Below are 19,847 nucleotides of genomic sequence, written 5' to 3' on the forward strand. Positions count from 1 at the left end.
CTAAATTAGCAATAATAATTTCCTTTGCCTACAACCCTGAATGGGCATATATTGAAAAATACAATGTAGTATTAGGGGGAAAGAAAAAAAAAAAAAAAGAGAGATAAATGAATGGCAGAATAAATAATTTATGCTAATGAAATTACTGCAATTAGTAGTTCCACAATGACCCTTTTAAAAGCCACAGCTGTTAATGTCAGGAAGTGCTGTCACTGCTGACCTTATCATAAGAGAAAGTGACAAATTGGAAATGCAGGAAAGACCAATCATCAAAGAGGTCTGTTCGGGAACGATTAGTGTTTTCTGAAAAACAGTGTGAATTACAACCAGCTGCTCTCTGGCTCAGTATGTCTCCCATGCTGTGCCATTTTGTTAAGCTCGATAACAATAGTTATTTTGCCCCATTGAGACAAGTTGTCTCGGGCCACTTCCAGCTCTACCAAAACCCACTTCTTCCCTCACCGATTTACAAATGAAACTGTTGTTAGAGGGCTTTTCAGGGTTGCTGAGTAGAGACCTCTCATAAGGATCATGTGTGAGAAGGTTGTCTCTCCTAGGAAGATCTGTATGGCTGGGTGTGCATATCATCAACAATGGGGAAAGGAGAGAAAGGCTGTAAGAGATTTAAGCGTGAAGCCAAGTGCTGGTCAAACCTGCATAAAATGTCTATTCCTGCTGACCAGTCGTGCTTTTAGAAACAGCTTTTTTTGGAGGTGTGTGTGATATAAGATGAATTTATGCTGGCTTTGCTTCAACTTTTTTTTTTTTTTTTAACTTGTAAAGCAATTTATTTCTGCTTTCCCCAAATGCAGATCATTCTTTGTTTAGTCCTTGCTTTAATTTCTGTTGTAGTAATCACAGGTGAAATACGTATCCTTTCAAACTAGTCTTTTAAAGTCAAAGGAAAATAGTGAGGTTTCTTACTGAGAAAAATGGCAAGCCTTTCTGCACCAGCCTGATTGTAATATTAATGATGTAGGCTTAAAACATTTAACTGCATCAACAACCACTCATGAGCAATTTTCCCAAAGTTCTCTAAGCATTATTGACAATGCTTTGGTAAATTATGTGTGACTTTCCTAAGAGTTGGTGTAGCTCATTTAATTCATATTAATTGATTTTTAGGCTTCCCTTGATTAATTGAACTGGGTTCATCTTGTACAGAATGCAATAAATAATCATTAAAATGAGGGAGATGTGACTCCACAAATTATCAAGTTAAGTATGCTAGAAGTCATAGAGGACAAAATGAAAGTTGGTTACAATGATGGAGTTAAATAGGCTTTCTTAGTATTTCTCTGTTCTTTTCACATACAGTATTCCTGCTTAGACATGTAAATGGATATATTCTAAGAGATAGATAGGTAGGTAGGATACTTTAAAACAAATTAAAACGAATTTAGGGTGTTTCTTACTACATCTTTATCCAAGGAAAGTATACTGTAATTCAAAGCAACATAGTAGTATCTTGTATTTGCTAGTTTAGTTTTCAAAAAATTAAGGAAAAGAACCTTTGAGCTTTAGCACTGGAACCAGCTCTCAGCCATGCCTTCCCCTTCTTGCTGTGTGAAGTGAATTCAGACAGGGATTTTACCTCTGCATTTTGCTCAGGAGCATGCAGAAATGACCACCTGGACCTGTTTTAAATACACATAGCCTGTTTTGATTATCATATAGTCTATGAAAAGAGTTTTCCAGTCACGCTGCTGCATTTTCCTTCCCACGATGAGAAGGAAAACTCACATAATTCTGTGTGGTATCCGACACAGCCCCTGGAACTGACCAAGCCTCCCAACCTATGCCCCCTCTGCTCCCATGGGGATTCCCTGGGGCCCTTCTGCAAGGTGCTGCCAGATTCTGCTCTGAGCTGGAGGCATGCTTCTCGGGCTGATGCATGGTAGTGTCTAGGGAAGGGAAAAACACCAAGTCCATTTCTCTTCAATCCAAAGTTAACGGCATAAAAAATCCATTTCCTTCTGAGTAGGAATTTGATGATCTACAAGGAATGTAGAGATCAGTGTGATTACAGTAAAAACTGCATTTATATTTTTAACTTATACAGGATTATTTTTTTTATTTTTTTTTTTCTAGGCAGGATTTCCAGAGGTGAAATGAAAAATTAATATAGTTTTAACTGCATGTGGCAGCATAGAGAATGACATCATCTCTGGTTTTAGCTTTTTGGGGGTATCTATTCTGAAAATGAAAGTGTGGTGAAGCACTTAGCTCCTATGGATCTGAAGACTTTATGATTGCCAACACAGAATTAACTAATTTATATATATATATATTTTAAAAAAAAAAAAGTTTGGGGATAGTCACTTAGGTTTAATAGTTTTTGCATGCCAACAGAATTATGTTTTGGGTAGACTCTGATGAATATTTTTGTGAATGAGCTATCTTTAACGTAACCTTTTCTGACATTTTTGAAACATTTATTTGCTTCTGTGTTTCATTTCTTCATTTTTTCCTGTTCCTTGGGTATGTGCAGCCGCTTGTCCAGGACTCCATACACAATTTCATGGCTTATGCCCGCACTGGTGTGAAGATGCCAAGTGCCAACTACAGTTGTAATAAGAGGTGATACAATTGCACCACTCTAGTGAGTTTCCTGGAGCAAATTGGACTGTTTAAGATCCTACTTGGGAAAAAAACATGAAAGAATATCAGAGCACATGGTGAATAGTATACAGAAGCTGAAGGCAACAACTTCACAGGTAATCTGTGAAAGTCACAACCTTTTCTTTCATTCTTTATAAATAATCTGGATTTTATTGCTAATAAAACAAAGTTGTGACTGGACCTTTTAATTAGACCAATTAGTTGTGGGATGGCATCTTTTTGTTTCATTGAAATTACATGATTTTGGAAACTTTTCTTCATGTGGAAGGTGTTTCAGCTTTTTAGCTGGCTGTGGAAGGAGGGGTTTATCCATCTGAGCAAGAACTCATCCATCTGGAAAGACAGGGGGAGAGTAGAGGGTGGTGGTGGTTCTGCCTGTGGCTCATTTGTGGCTAGTTGGTCCAAAAGACCAAAGGGAGTGGAGACTGCTTTGAAGCCTTTCCCCTCCACACACAACCCGTTCCTTAGTCTTTTGTGCTCAGGACAAACCATAGTCAAGGAATTTCTTTATTCCAAGCAGAAAGTCTATGTTTTACATGAAGACTGCAAATGAAATGCTTGGTTACATTCTTGCATGGCATTGTAGCTTTGCGCTGCTGCAATGCAGTTAACAATGGGAGCTGAGTGGCTTATTCCCACATAAGGCTGAAGCTCTGCAAAAAATAATAGTCAATGGAAAATGTGGGAAAGGAATTTGCAAGTGGCTTCACACTGTTTCACACATCCCTGAATCAGAGATAATGAGGAAACAGGCAGTAGAAACAAAAAACTTGAGCAAGGTTGAGATAAAGTAAATTTGCTACAGTGTTGGCTAAGATGAACTTTGGGCAGTGGCCAATTGCTGTCTGGCTCCAGGCACATGTCTGTGGGTCTCTAACTAATTGTGTGATAGATTCAGGCAGGTGGACAGCACGTGGGGCTATGGGGAAAGTATATGAAGTAGTGAAAAAGCACATTAAACATCTCCTGTTCAAGAGCCATCAGGAGTCTGTGTCTTGCATCCCTTCAGAAAAGGATGACTGCTTTTTCATAATCTGTTTTTAATAAGATATTTTAAGTAAATTATTAAAACTTTTTTTTCCCTCTAAATTCTAATTTGATGATGACCGAATTGTAATTTGACAACTTCAAGTGCTGAATGCTGTGTGAGCTGACAGAGCCACAGTTCCTATCTAGCCAGCTACCTGAACACTAAAGCATTTCTGTCCCTGTACTCTGGAACTCTGGACAAGAATATCAAATATAGCACTATTTAGATTTTCAGAAAGAACTACACATAAAGTTAAATCATTTAAAAATAATAATTTAAAAAAAAAAAAAAAAAAAAAGTGAATGGAGAGTTTGGGGATCTTTACAGTCATCTGTTTTGACAAATTCAGTTTTACAGCTTTGTCTCCTGACTTCAAGATGGACAAATTTTGGAAATATGCATTTTGTAGGTTTTGTAAGAGAATTCAGGAGTCCACCAAAGATGAACAATGCTCAAGAATTTCAGTGTGACAAAAGTTTATGGCCTCTAATATTTGCCTTCTTTATCACCTCTTTCCAGATCAGGTCAATGAGAGTCCCTTCTGATTAAAATTTAGCTTTTTATCAAGAAAAGCTGTGAGATAAAATGCTTGGAGAGATAGGGAAAAACTAAAAAAACAGGTATTTAAAACATCTGCATTACATATGGAAAGATAGTGTTGCTGGATATATTTATACAGGTTTCTAGCCTGGCAGGCCATAAGGTAAGTTGTTCTTTCATCAAACTAACAAGTAGTCTTTGTTAATCAGTCTCTGAGTCTGTCTTAACCTTTCAGCAAACTGCTGCTGGAATCGTCTTCTCAGAGAAGCATTTTCCAGAATTACTAAGCATTTTCCAGTAACTGCTTTTTCATTTGTACCATTGTTTAGTCCTGCAGCAGAGTCTGGTTGCACTGCTGAGACACTTGCTTACAAAAACAGCAACTAGACAGATATTTGAGCACCTTGAGGGAGCCGTGGAGTCCCTGGTGGGTACAGGTAAACTGTTCTTATTCAGTTCTCCAAGTCATCAAAATTCTGTGTGAGCTAAAATGTGGAGCTGACATATGGAAATAAAAGAAGAAAAGGTGACACTTTCGGTACCAAGACCCATGAAATGTACGTGAATCTTATTTTTCATTTTCAGCTTTTTGGGGTATATGTGGTAGAATCTCTCAAAAGTGATACCTAATGGCCCTCACTCCCAAATAATGCATTACCTTTTGCCCTGTAGGTAGAAGATCTAAAATCCAAACTTGCTTCCCAGGAGGCAGAACTGTAACTGAGAAATAAAGATGCTGAAGTTTTCATTGCTAAAATAGGGTTTCAGACTGAGAAAGTAAGCCAAGAAAAGGCCATTGCTGATGCAGAGGAGCAAAAGGTCAGTCTAATTCCCCCATTTAGTGCTGTTGAGCTATATTTAGCACAAAATAAACCTTTTTAGGTGAACAGTTTTGAACAACTTCCTCTCCAGGGAGCATAAAGTCTAAAGAATTATTATACTTACACATGTAACAGCATTTCACACCATGATTACCACTTGACCTTTCTTTACATTATGCCTTTCCCCAACCTTTTAGCTGTTTTAATGAGATGAAAGAACAATAAATACTGAGCTCATTCAAGCATTTAATGGATGTGGATCTTGAGAATCAGACCTATTTGTAATACAGTAAAGGTCAGAGAGTCATCTCTGAGCACTTCAGATTTCTAAAGGCTTTAAAGGCTCTAGGTGAATTGAACAATTCAATTGATACAAAAGTCCATTCCAGTACATTGCAATGTTGCAAGGTGCAAACCTTGAATTTTAAGCTTATAATAGCATTTCTAATAGTATGTGTCATCAGTGTTGAATCTTCTTCCTTTTCTTCTCAGTTCAGCCTAATAACATTTGTTATCAACTTTTATATTGGAAACAGGTTTTCGTCTATTAGCACTCACCACAAATTCGATAGAAATGTCCCATCACAATTTTAAAATTTTAATTTAATTTTAAAGGCACCATTTCTGAAATAAAACATCATGGTGTTGAATACTATGAACTGAAGTTCCTCTGTGCTAAAATCTGAAGGGCTCACTCAACTCTGTCACTTTGCTACAAAACCTAATGTCCATTATGCCATTTATCAATACTGCAAAGAGGAAATTTTGAAGGACTCGTAATAGTACTTAACACCTGATTTTGAGCTATGGAAGCTTCAAGTTGCCAAAACCTTTGTAAACAGTTTTCAGATGCTGGTGAACAGGGTAATCTATACTGTCTGGGAGCAATTTAAACTGTCTTTAATTTTCTTCTGTTTCACTTCCTTAAAATTTGTTGTTATGTGTTATTTAGTGTTTTCAATAATGACCTTATGTCTCATTTTAATTTTACTGAAAGAAAAGTGAGTTTTGCCACTGCTATAAGTGAAGACTGGATTAGGACCTTTACATTTCTCAGGTTTATGTTAATTACAGACTTCAGCCTTTCACTGGTCCATGCCTTCTAAAGGGTTTAAAAAATTGCAATGAAATTTAAAGTCAAAATAGTGTGATTAATTAAGCTTGCACAAATTGAATCAAAAAGCCTCAATGTCCTACCAAACACTTTTCAGTGACGTTTTTCCCATATTGGTTCCATATGCTGATGATGCATTTAGAATGATCAAAAAAACACCCTTAACAATTCAAATTACTTCATTAAGCAACTAGATGAAACACAGAGTGATTACTGTGGGATAATCACACCTTTGGGCAACTTTGTTTCAGGGACAACGTTCAGCACATGACACTAATGATTACTGTACTCCTCTGTTCATTGCTTTATTGGACTTCTGAAATGTTTCCATTGGAACAGAAGTGTCATGTTGTGCTACATTAATCTAAAACTATTTTATAAGGTTGATGATGGTTTCTAAATATTAATCTTCTCCCATAATTTTGTTACAAAAAAAAAAAAAGAAAAGTGTATCAGCAAATGAAAATTCATCTTCCAGCTAAGTAATATATGAATAATTTTCATCTTTATTAAATCTGCCACCCCTAAAAATTGTCTTGGTTTATCTTTTATGTAGGTTTCAAACTGAAGCTTATTAAAGTGGTGGTTTATTTTTGTTTTTGTTTTGTTTTGGTGTTGCTTCTTTGTTGAGTTTTACAATATTTAAGCCACTATATGTCCTAGAGATAGTGTCTTAGAGTTAAACATTACCTAAGAAAAGATGAAGAGTGGAAGTCACTTTAGATCAGACTCATCAGGAAAAGTGGTGTCAGTCTGGATACCCCGTAAACATGGTAGGGCTACGTATCCATACAGAAATCAACAAGGTTCTGACTATGAACGTCATTCTGCTGAGGTTTAAAATAGTGAGCAGTACTGCTGCTGTTATTTTTCAGGCTGTTTCTGTGCTGTGAATGATGTCAACCAAAGAGATTTACAGATGATGATGTAAGTGCACTGCCTTTTAAAATGGGCCCTACCCCTTCAGAGGAAGAAAACAAGTAGAGTACAGTGTAGTTAGGATGGGGGACAGTGACAACTGAAGATTAGGAACAAAGATCAATCCAGACTGACCAGCATTTTTGATTTAACTCCCTCAGCTGAAGTACACTTTATTTACATGGTATATTTGAGCCACTCTACTCATGGTCTGAGTGCTAAGGTCACACACAAGGGGCACACTTCTTCCAGTTTTTCTAACAATTTAGCCATCATTTAAGAGCTCTATACTGCTGAAATTATTGATGTGAAGAGGACTAAACTTCTCAAGAAAGAAAAACTCCATCTCTTTGTGAGGGGAAGTAGATTTGAGAAATACCTTTCTAAGCCTTAACTGCAACCTATCCTGTTTACTTTTCCTCCTTTAAGAAAAATAAGTGTAGTACTTGTTCATCTGGCTAGATCTTTAATGATTTTAACCAAATGAGTATCTTAGCTAAGTTTTAAACTTCTTCCTTTAAGTTAATTTCAATTACATGGGTGTCAAACCATGTTAGAGACCATATAAACAGATCCAAAGCTGTAACTGTATATGCGCTATTTAATTTCAAAAATATGTTTTGCGTAAGATGCTAACCAATAAACATTGGGAATTTCATTCTAAAAAGTACACCATTTCTATTCAGCACTTTCATAAGAGACAGGAAAATTATTTAATGTTATTAATAACCTTTGTATTGTAATATTAATTTTAATTTTTTGTTGTTTCCATGGCTATAATGTCTGTGCATGTCCCTTGTAATAAATGTATATATGGAAAGTTCCCCTGATAATTGTACGGCCAAGTTTTGTAAGGATATTAAAGTGTTACAGGGGCTTGTTACTACCAATGCATAATGCTTGATCCAAATATTAACATCGTGATTATTGTAATATCCTCTTTCTCTGTAATTAGACTTTATTTAAGCAAGACTTAACAGGAAATGTGCCTGTGAGACGAGCATGAGGTAGAAGGATAAAGATGAACTCCAGCCCTAGGCAATATATCCTTAGAAGTGTTCACGGTAATCTCCCAAATATGCTACTGCAGATGATACAGAATGCCCTCTGGGGTTAATCTACCAGATAGATTTGCACCAATGGAATCATAATCAGCTTTTAAACAGATAATTAAATCAGTGCAGAAAGTTGTGGAAGCACTCAGATTTCACTTAAAACTGACACTAACTGATGTAAAGTCACTGATCTAAGCCACAGCTAGGCCAAAATAAGAGTTTTGACAAATATGCTTAGATTGGTATCTGCTTAATTTCCAAACCTGAAATTAAAATATACTGTTTTCGTACAGAATATTTCATTTTCTTCTGTTCCATTCCTTGTATGAGGCCTATGGTTTCAGATACAGAAGAATTAAAAGAAAAGATCAAATTTACCATAAGATGGAGGCTGTTTTTAATGAATCCGATATGTTTACCTAGGCCTAAAAAATGTTGTCAATGTTCTCTGTTGGTTAGGGAAAAACAAGGTGCATCACCTGAATTTACCATTGGATCAATGGTATTTTCTCTGATTTTCTAAAAGGGAATCCTTTAGAAGGGAAAATATGGGGGAGTGAGAGAAAAAATGCTGTGGTTCTCAAAATCTACTGAAAAATTTTCACTTCACCTTCCCATACATGTCTTGTTTATCTCCAGCTGCTGCGTTTCAACATAGACCTTTAAATGCTTTCAACTTACCTATTGAAATGGTGTAAGCTGGTGAGTTCTCCCCTGTGTCTGATAACTCCTCAAAAGTAACATTCTGCCCTAATATTCCCCAGCATTTTATTTCACATACCTTACCTGGTTTCCAATTCTTCTTTACTAAATCTCTCACCTTTTCATCCTACACTGTCGTATAGAGTCCTGACTAGGACTCCTCCTCAGTTTTTGTATCTCATGCAGTGATCTCCAGGTTTCTGTTGTAAACCTGGACCCTTCACTGTCTGATAAGTCTTCATAAGTTTCCAGGGTCCTTTTTCCAAGTAATCTATATAAATAGGTGGTATTCCACCTCCATACGGACATGCTTGGTCTTCTCATTTCAGCCTTCAGTGATCAACTTCCATATTGAAAACTGAGGTTTACAGGTACATCTGCCAGAAGGACAGTCTTCATACTATTTATTTTTCAGCAAGAGCTGTTAAAGGCTTATCTGGGGTGGGAAGGGGAACAGGATATGTCAATTGGTCTTGTAAATATATATTACCTTTCTCACAGCTGTACCTTTTTTTATGTCCTTAGATATCAAGATGGAAAATAATGCATTACTTGTGATATTTTGTGTCGTAATGTCATAAGCATGAACAAAATTGGATATCACAGATAACCTGTTAATTCAGTACCCATTTGAAGAATATATACAGCTTATTATGGTCTCACTGAAATGAATAGAAATTATATAAAGCTGCCGCTTAGTCCTCCCATGACATTGGCATGTTGTACTTCCTTACCCTGAAGACTATGCTAAGCAGCAGTTGGCTAACCAAACCAGGAGGCTTAGTCTTACAAACACTGAACTGGACTTTGAGAGAGCTGTCTTCCTTTCTGCTTTGATCTAGAGAGTGATACCAGAATTGTGCTGAAGCGCTGTATTTTCTTCAGTACAACAATGGTGAAACATTCATCAGGTTAACTACATGTACATCTAATACAAGTGTAAGAATAAGGCAAAGTTCTGAGGCTGGAATCAGAGCATCCTATGAAAAAGAGAATTTGAAAAATAAGTATTTCAGATATAGACCATTTTTAGCAGGTAAAGCAGCTAGAGTTTCTTGATTTTCTATTTGCAAAACTGAGCTATGAAGGGTGATGGTGAATACTCTGTTATTAAAAGAATCCACATAAAGAGTCTTTGATAATACAGGTAGTTGTCCATAAATATAAACAAAAGTTATTTCAGGTATACCTATCTAAAGCTATTTTGTTTTCTACCTCATTAGTTTATGTATTCATCTCTTTCATACTCAGTCTGTATTTTCTCCAAAAAAGGGGGAGTCAGCAGGTTTCCGTCTCATGCTGTTGTCTTCAAGGGCAGGGCAACATGCAGAGATTGAGATGCTTCATGATTCAGAGCAGCAGGGAAGAAAGGAACTTCACATGCCATATTCTCTCTCTGGAGCAATGAGAATAAATGTGATCTAGCTACCCAGAGGTTAAAATACTGTTTTGGTAGAAATAGCAGATAGAATACAACATGATAAGTAGTTCGGAAACCTGTTGACTTCTAGTGACTGTAGGTAGCTGATTTGCCAGCACATGACTATCTCCAGCTCTTCATCACCCTATCCCCAGAAGGCTTCCCTCCTGAGCAGCTGCATAGGTCAACTAACTTAATGATTTACTGACACAAGCAGTGTCTGATGGAACTCCTGCTACTACAGAACTCAGCTGTAACTGGGGCTGCATCCCCCCAGCTCTTCTGTCATATGGTTGCACAAACAGGAGACGTTGATTCTTACAATGCACAACATACGAGTCTAGAGCCACTCACAAACCTGCTTAACTGTCAGTTGTAGGTGTCTTTTGTTTTGTTGTTATTGTTCTTTGTCTGGCTTCTTTCATATAAAATAAAATAATATATTTTTTAAATCTTTTTGCATATACAGACATTGCAATGCAACTGTGTGCTTCAGCAGCTCTAATTTGATTTACAGTCTTAGTTTTCAATATAAATCTCAAGGTTCATTGTTTTAATAGGTGAGAGCATTCCAAGAAGTACATCAGAAACAGAAAAAAATGTGAGGATGACCAGATGCAAGCCGAACCTCTTCTTGTTGGTGCTACAGCAGCCTTGGGCACGCTTAATAAGGTAAAGATTGCACAGTTTGATGTCTGAAAACAATTTGTTCACTGTTCAAAGCTAAAAGGTCATTCCAGTGTCAAGCTGTCCAGTGTGATCAAACTTCCATCATCTCTGGGCAGCAACAGGTACCTGACCTGGCATTACACTTTGCATCAGCCTACTTTGTCAAGTTGCACATAAGATTGCAGAGCAAGGGAAGGGCTGTGATCATGGGTATTTCACCACATAATAGGATTAGTGATAATCTTCAAATTGCTGGTAATCAGAAAGCTTCTGCAGAACAACATTGCCGATGCACATGTATCTACACCTGTATCTCACGTATTTTGGGGGGGGTTAATTTTACAGTATTGAAAGCCTTCATCAACCCACCATTGTTATTGCTACAATAATGATTTTAGTGGCACATAAAGGGAAGTGCTCAAAAACCAAAGCAGGAAAGCTGCAGAAGTCTTTATAGGAAAGGTAACAATCAGTGAGACATTATAGTAGCTGAGATGAGAGAAGGAAAAAAATAGTTAAAAATGAGAGCCAGAAATGGAGAGACATCTTTGTTTTCTCACAGTTTGAGTCTATAGGTTAAGATCTGACCCCACATTGTCCTCTTTAATGTGAGCTTGATGACAAGCTTAAGCCAGCCTGAACACCATTGTATTTTATTAACAGGAAAAGTAGAAGAAAAATCAAAGGGAGAAAATTTTATAATATTTATCTCATCTATAAAATTTTCTTAAGTGAGTTAAAAATCACAAAATATGTTTGTGAAGGTTAATATGTCCAGCTTTTGGGGGAAACGATATTTTTGTTTTGCATAATATTTCCAAAACAATAACCTAGTGCAGGATTCCAATTTTGTGTTTGTGGTGAAAGTAGGAGATAGCTTTTGGTTATCTGAAATGGAAAAGGATTAATGTACTGGAACTTCTCTCAGGTTGATGACTTCTTGCAAAATTTAATCAGCTATGATAATGAGAGCATTCTTGAGAATTGTCTGGAAGTCATCAAAGAACATTTTTTGAAAGGTCCAGATTTCAACCCAAATATCTTCATACAAAGTCCTTTGCAGCAGCAAAATCTCTGTGCCTGGATTAGCAATGTAGTAAAATTCATTGAGCTATATATATTATCAGTTCCTTTCTTTACTCACATTGATGGGAGAATTTCTCTTTCTGAAGGTCTTTATTATCTTAGTAATCTAAGTTTAGTGTTCTGGGGAGAATCCAACAGCAACCACAGATAGAGAGGGAGGTATTCAGTGCTTAACAGCATGTATGCATGTATTTATTTCTTGTAGAAGGATGTAAAAGATGTGTGGCTGTCCAGGCCTTTTCAATTGTCATTATGACACAACAGTGGGAAATATTCATCTCCAGATGTACGTTTCACGTGATAATGTCCATCTGAGTCTGGCTGTCTAGAATGTACGACATAGAGTTCATCAGCATTGATTCCCCTGAGCACCTGGTAGCAGGATTCCTCCATTCATCCTAGTTTGATAGCATATACATACCTGATATGATAGCATATACTATACATTATGATATCATGTAATTACAAAATAGTAAGCAGCTAATCAATTTAGAAATCTACTTAAACTTAACACCTGTATTCTAAAACCATAAAAGTGTTGCATATAAATTTATTTTAGCTTGAGAGTAGACCCACCTGAGAGAAGTACTCATTAAGATATCCTTATATAAACTATAATTAAACCTCCTGTAGTCTTTAGGTAAATATTGAAAGAAACCTCTGCATGCTTCACTAATGTGTAGAAGGATGACTCTAAAGCAAGTATATGTAATAAGAGACTAGCAGAATTATGTGAAAGACTTTCATTGAGAGCTATTTGAAATTTTAATAATGAAAGTGAGATGAAATTTTTGGCTAATGTACTTACTTTACATGCCTTCTAAAGCTGTATGGCGAGGTAGAATTGAAGCACTGTGCATTGGTCCAGACAAAAGCTCAATTTGTAGTGGCTACAGAAAAACTAGAAGTGATTGGGAAAAAGCTTCTTGTAAATACTGCTTTATTAATAAGCATTCTTCTCTAATAACTTGAGACCATTTAATTTTATTGATTTGTTGTTGTTGTTTAATTTAGTTGGTTTTTATTGATTTTATTACTTCCTAGTTTCAAGTATTAAGGATACCTTCACATTAAGCATTGTCACTATTCTTTCCTGCAAACCTACTGAAAAACTTTCAATGGTTTTGGCAGTAGTACACAAAATTGTTCATAAGAAATTGACTGAATTTCCTCAAAGCCATATAGGCACATTATACATGAATTAATAAACCAAAATGAGAATTGATATAACTAATTAGCTATGATTTTTACTAGGTATATATGCCAAGCATTATATATGAGTTAGGACCTATTGAACTATAGGAATAACTTCTAGAAGGGGTTTGATACCTCATGCTTATCTGTATTTATGCTTGTCATTAATCATATCATAAAAATGTCATCAAATCTGGCTTTTCGAAGGACCTCCATACACATACGCACATCTCCACACTCATAAGAAGTGGAATTCAAAAGATTTTGACTTGCTTGAAGAGTTTTTTTGTTTGTTTGTTTGTTTTTGTAATATTTAGATCTGAAATCTTACAGCTTTAGCTATCAAGCAATAAATGAAGACTGGAAAATTCTGTGATGTGGGGTTATTTTCACTGTTTTCTCTTAAGGTATCAATTTAAGAGAACAAGTAAGATTTTCTTTTATTGAGACACTTCGAAATCTTTGGGCAATGGTGTCTAAAAGTTTCTTTCTTTCAACAATGCCCGGTTATTCCTCTTGCTATCATAGTACTCAGTTTTTCTTGTTCTGAAGGAAATTGAATGGTTAAGCAAAGATAGCATTCATTTCTTTTCCTCTTCTGGTACAACATGTAGTTTGCCTTCATGTCATACAGCCTTGTAACCTTGGAGTTGCCTATTCAGATCGAAGCGCTTCTGCCCTAATGAAGCTTGTATCTACACTAAAAAAATAGCTTGACTGAAAAATCATTTTTATTATTTCACACATCTATACTAATGTATGTCTATTAAGTGCAAATACTTTTGGGGCAAAAAAATGCCATTAATTCTTTTTTTAATTGTTAATTTTAATACACAGCAGTCACCCCTAAAACTCATGGAGTCTTATTTTTTTAAGCATCCCCCAGAGAAGAGTGTTAGTATATCTCTGTTCCTTGTCTGGCAGTATCTCAAAGCACCTTCTCTTATTTAAGGAATCTTGCTGTTCAGTAAGCTTGCAACTTAGAGTCTAGTCCTGTCTTTTCATATTTATTTACTTCTCCTTTCATCTCTTCATAAATTTCTCTGGAGATCGTTAGCAACAGTTTTTTTCTTAGCTGTGCTGAGTTCCTGCTGGGAAGAATTCTGCACCACAGACAAAGCTGCAGTTCCCTCTGCAGTTATCTGTTTCCTGTGTTAGGCTAGAAGTTATCACATTGTCATTTAATATGAGTATTTTTCCGAACTACTTTATACATAGTGCAAGTTCAGACAGGCTTCCTTTTACAAAGTGGGAGGTTCCAGTTAAAAGTTATTATTTTTATAACTGATTCATACAATAGCTGATTGACTTGATTAACATCTTTAGGTAGCAGTAGCTATAACTTGTGATTCTCCAGTAGGTATTACTCATACCTCCTGAGCTCACAAGGCTGTTGAATAGAGAGTACTATAGAATCATAGAATAGTTTGGGTTGGAAGGGGCCTTGAAAACCATCTAGTTCTAACCCCCCTGCAATGCCACACACTAGACCGGGTTGCCTAGTGCCCCATCCAAGCTGACATTGAATGTCAGGGATGGGGCATCCACAGCTTCTCTGGGCAACCTGTTCCAGTGCCTCACCACCCTCTGAGTGAAGAATTTCCTGCTAACACCTAATCTAAATCTCTCCTCTTTTTGTTTAAAAGCATTCCCCCTTGTCCTACCATTATCTGCCCAAGCCATTGAAATTCACTGATGATAAATGTAAAATAGTATATATTGGAAGGAAAAAAAATGAGCTGTTTGTGTATCTTGATTATTTTTTATTTGTTATTCTTGGATATTTTTAACCTCATTAATCAGTGAGGTTGAAATCATGTAAGTCAAGTGCAACCAGATGCAAGTTTGAAGGCTTGGTTTGAGCTGGAACTTTAGTTCACTAACCTCCTCATCTAATAATATTTTGTAAAAAAGATGAGTTTCAGTAAAAGAATAAAAAAGAAATATTTGTCTATGCAGTTTGTAAATAATGTGTGTTAAAATGTATTTGTGACAAGAGAGAAACATAAGAGAATGGTGTTTTGGTATAGTAAAAAAAATACTGCACACATTTTACTCAGAGAGTTGCCTTGTGACTGAGTCCAGAAATCTGAAGATAGCAAAATGGGATTCAATTTTTATATGTGAAGGAACTTAAAAGATATATATATATATATATATATATACACTTCCATAATTCAGATTTTAATCTACCGTTTAACTACTGAGGATATTGGTACAATCTTGATTTGAAGGCGTATTATTCCTATCCAGAAAAGTCTGTGCTTCTCACAGTCCACATGTTGTATCTCAACTCTCAAGAAAAATGTACGTCCTTCATTTTGTAATATTTTGCTATGTAATCTCCAAATATTTTACTTCAAAAGCTTCAATTACAACACATTTCTTTGCACAAACCAATGCAAAATGATCATTAAAATGTATTGCAAACACTCCAGCTGGCAATAGGGTTCTCAACTTGTTTGTCATGTCGCTTTCTGTACTGATTGAAGTAGTGATTGAAGTTGCTTATTTCCACAAGCTACTTACCTATACATATTCTGTATCCAAATAGGGCATATCATGCATAATCTTATGCGTACTTGGACTAATGATGATTTATATATCTATTGTACTCATAGAAAGGAAAGAGTGTAATTTCTTGTTCATTGAGAGATTTTAAAATGCCATTCAAAGAAAAGACTTGAAAGTGATTGGAGTAACTTAGTTTTAATTACATGTTTAAATTATGCCTTATGCACTATCTGATATCTGTGTGCCAGACTGGAAATGAGCAAAGGGCTGTAAAAGCATAGTACATATCCTGAAGACGTGTATAAAAGCCTTCTGTTTTGTTTTGTTTGTCTTTTTGTTTGCCTTTTGTTGTTGTTGTTGTTGTTGTTGTTTTCCCCAGGACTGACAAATAGATGAAAACATGAAAACAAAGTTGTAAATTGGCATGTGACAGAGCTTTTTTTTAAAAAAAAAAAAAAATAGAAAACAAGAAGTTTAAGCATCTGGAATTCTAAGAAGCTGGGGCTGTGTCACCTACTTTACAAAATGTTAATCCAAGAAGTTTCAACTATTAAAAAAAATAAAATTGTATGTCTGACAGATGCATTTCCACTTACATCCAGTCTTCAGTGCCCATTTTTCTAATTAGAGGATTGAGGATAATGACAGGCTGAAACATTAATAAAGTTCAGTAGGTAGATTGAACCGTGCAGATTGGCAGGTACAGAGCAGGGTCCTTTCCTGCCTTTGCAGTTCTGCTTTTTAACAGAATTCACATTAATTCCATGAAATCCAACAATAATCTTGGTTTGGTTTTAACCATAGTTACAGATGGCATTTCATAGAGCCTAGCATGTAGCTTTCAGGATTTAGTTTTTTTTTCTCCATCTAAATATGCAGAAAACGTGGTCAGCAAGGAATAATTTAGTCTGCAGTTTTTCATCCCTACTAAATATACTATGTGAGAATCTGTAGTGAAATAGCTTTACATTTAAAATCAGCTTGAGTTCCTCAGCTGGAAACTTATATTAATCCCAAAGCTAAAGGACATGATGTTCAATACAATTTCCCAGGGTGAGGTCTGTTTTGTACAGCAGCATTATTAACCATGATTATCAGATGAAAAGATACAAGTTCAGAATGAAACTTCAACTTTCTGCTGGTTTCCATTTTTAGAGTTAGTGTGGTGTATAAACATTCACCAATGTCTTCCTCTTTCTCAGAAAACCTTACATCTAGCAAACTTTCATCAGCTCTGTTTTTCCAACAGTGGTAACTTCTTGATCTTCTCCATTTAATATTTTGATTCCTTATTTTGTAATATGCACCTCTGTCCCATGCAAACAGTTCCAAGTGGCTCATATCAGGCATTTTAACTCACTATATAAGGGAGTCTGTGAAATGAGCAGACAGAGAAGGTGAACTTATATATTCTGGAAAACAATGTACAATGCAGGCATTTCTCAGTGTTTTTTCAGTTGTTTACCTTAGCTGCTGATAACCCTATGTACACCATTAGCCTGTAGAAAGCTCCTGTTCCTTACTTCAGTTGTATGCATCCATAGCCTGTAAAAACAATAAGTCTTCTAATGCTGAAGGAAGGTCACAAGTGCAGTACAGACATTCTTATGTATTTCTCTCTCTCTGAGCTGCCTGCTGGCTGGATCTGATCGGCAGGAAGTTTTCATCTCAACACTACTTCTTCTTCAGAAGCAGACATGCTGTGCTGCCCTATCAGCCATCCTCTGAGGAGCCGAATTTCTTTTAAGCTTGTATAAGGCCAGTATGCAGAGCTCACAGGAAGAAGGTACTCCACCAGTGTAAATCCGGTTGCATCTTGACCTGCATCAGGTCAAGCAGTATGGCAAAGAGAGAGATTTTGTTTGTCATTTATTGATGCTAGCCTTCCAGTAGTCCTCTCCATTCTGAAGCTAAACAAATTCAGTAAGAGTGATGAACCAGTTACTCTTCTATCTTGTCTCTTTCAATTCATCACATTAAAGTGGCATTAAAGTTTTTCTTATCAGTATCCAGACATCAATCCATATGTTCAGTTGCCCCCTATCCTTCAGTTCATTCCTTGCCCTTTTCTTTTTGGTCATTTATTTGCCTGTCTCTTTCCCACCTTTCTCTTTCCGATTTTCTAAAGAATAGACTTTGAAGGCAGAGTATCAGTTGTTAGTGATCTCTGTTCCTGCATTCATAGATGTGGTGTGCTCCCTGACTCATAACTCAGCTTCTTTCTTCTAGCAGGGAGAGAGAGGAGAGTTATACATATTTTTCATATGGAGGTTTTTGTGGGCAGCAATTTTCAGTAATGATAATTGGTGCAGCTGTTAGTAATCAATAATACATCTTCAGCCTAGACAGCACAGTAAACTAACCTCCTTTCACTTTGCATGGCTTCCAGAATATATCTTTAAATGACAAATTAAATTCTTATCAAACTTGGGCAATATTGTAATAAATATCGTCACAGAATATTTTTAATGTCAAATATATACAAACTAGTACTAATACTAATACAGTATGTTTTTTTTTTTTAATATTTAAAATGTTTTAAAGATGACTGAAAATAACTCTAAGGATGATGGTGATGTCTACACATCCTTTATTGTATATTAAAACTTAAACATGCATACACGTACATTTGTCCATCCCATTGAATAATTGGCATACATTTACACTAAATGGAAAGAAAAACAGGTTAGGAAATAGAAAAGAAAAAAAAGTTTTATTTTTTCAATATCAATTAGTTTGTAAGCATTTTGAGTGAAATGAAATCAGATTTCCATCTTTAGAGACTGCAATTACCTACAAAAATATTTGTGAAAATTATGATTTTACATTCGCATATAACAAGTATGACTTGCATGCAAAAATAAAAGAGAAGGTGAAGTAGTATGCTTATTAGAGTTAAAGCTAAAAAAAAAAAAAAAAATGCCAGGTTAGCCCTTTTGCAGAAAGATTGTATAATTTGTACTTAACTTCCATTATTTTTATGTGTGGACACATGAATATGGTGAAATATTCTGTGTCTGAAAAGAATTGTGCAAGGAAGGGCACAATCCAAGCAGGATCAGTATGGAGAGTAATGGCTCTCTGCTCTGAGTTGGAGAGCCACGAAAACAAAAAGCAACCTTTAACACTTTATCCATCCTTTTTCAGAATAGATCCTGGGTGGCAATCTGTGTAAACTCACGGCTTCATTATTTGAGAAAGCAGTTGCATAGAAAGTCTGATGTCAAGATGATGTCAGCCAACAAACCAAAACTATTGAGCTGGCTGAAGTGTTCATCAAGGGCCTTGAGGTAAGAAGATTGCCTGAATGTTCTAGATAGTATGAGTTTTGAAATATCTGAAATGTTTTGTTAAACATTATGTTGAATTTTGAGGATAGTGTGTGTGTATAAAAATCTGGAGTGACAGGCGACAAGATGACCCTCATTAGAAATAATTTAAATGGAAAGAAACATTAAAAAAAATAATAATAAAAATCAAATTCTGAAGAGTAAAATGTGCTGCACCACACCTGGGAAATATTACTCTGCATTTCCCATGAAAAACAAAAAGCAAAAACCACAGGTAGGTGTCTGATATTGGCGAAATTGCTAAGGAGAAATCTCAATAACTAAGTCACCACATTTATACACAATTGAGAACACACTGTGACAGCCTGGGCAGCCTCTAGTTAATGAGCAGAAAGACTGAATAATCCTATAGGTCAGGATGGAGTTGCCCTGTGTCTGCCCCCACTGCACTTTAGATTGTAAATAAGTGCAAGGCACCAATCAGATATTTGCTGTTTGCTTTTGTTTTTTTCCTTTTGCAGAAACCATTCATTTTTAAATAAGAATGAAATGCATGTGTGTTAAAATTATACATATTTCAATGTGGTTATTACCTTTATTTGTAGACAAACATCATTAAAGCTAGCATGTGCCTATTTAATGGTCACTGAAGTCAGCCACAGCATTGCTATGCATCCTCTCCAAAGTCTTTACAGAAATCGTACTGTCTTGGTTCATCATCTAGAATTTTAACAATTCTTTTTTTGATGAATAAATATAAATACCATTAAATACAAATACAAAGAATAATTACACCACTACATGAGTTTCCACAGCAGTCTGAATATTTTTTTTCATAAATGTTTTAACTTGGATTTCATAAGACTCCTGTG

General features: G+C 35.9%; 1 long non-coding RNA gene across 1 annotated transcript in view; it reads left to right on the plus strand.

Moving 5' to 3' along the window:
* The first annotated feature begins 10,799 nt into the window (after positions 1 to 10,799).
* Positions 10,800 to 19,847, plus strand: part of LOC311430888 — a 48,864-nt gene continuing 39,816 nt past the window's right edge. The window contains exons 1-2 of the long non-coding RNA XR_014689101.1: positions 10,800 to 10,894; positions 18,833 to 18,975. This is a non-coding gene — a long non-coding RNA (uncharacterized lncRNA). The remainder of the gene's footprint in view (positions 10,895 to 18,832; positions 18,976 to 19,847) is intronic.

The sequence above is a fragment of the Aythya ferina genome, assembly GCF_964211825.1.
Source record: "Aythya ferina genome assembly, chromosome: 2".
Taxonomy (NCBI): domain Eukaryota; kingdom Metazoa; phylum Chordata; class Aves; order Anseriformes; family Anatidae; genus Aythya; species Aythya ferina.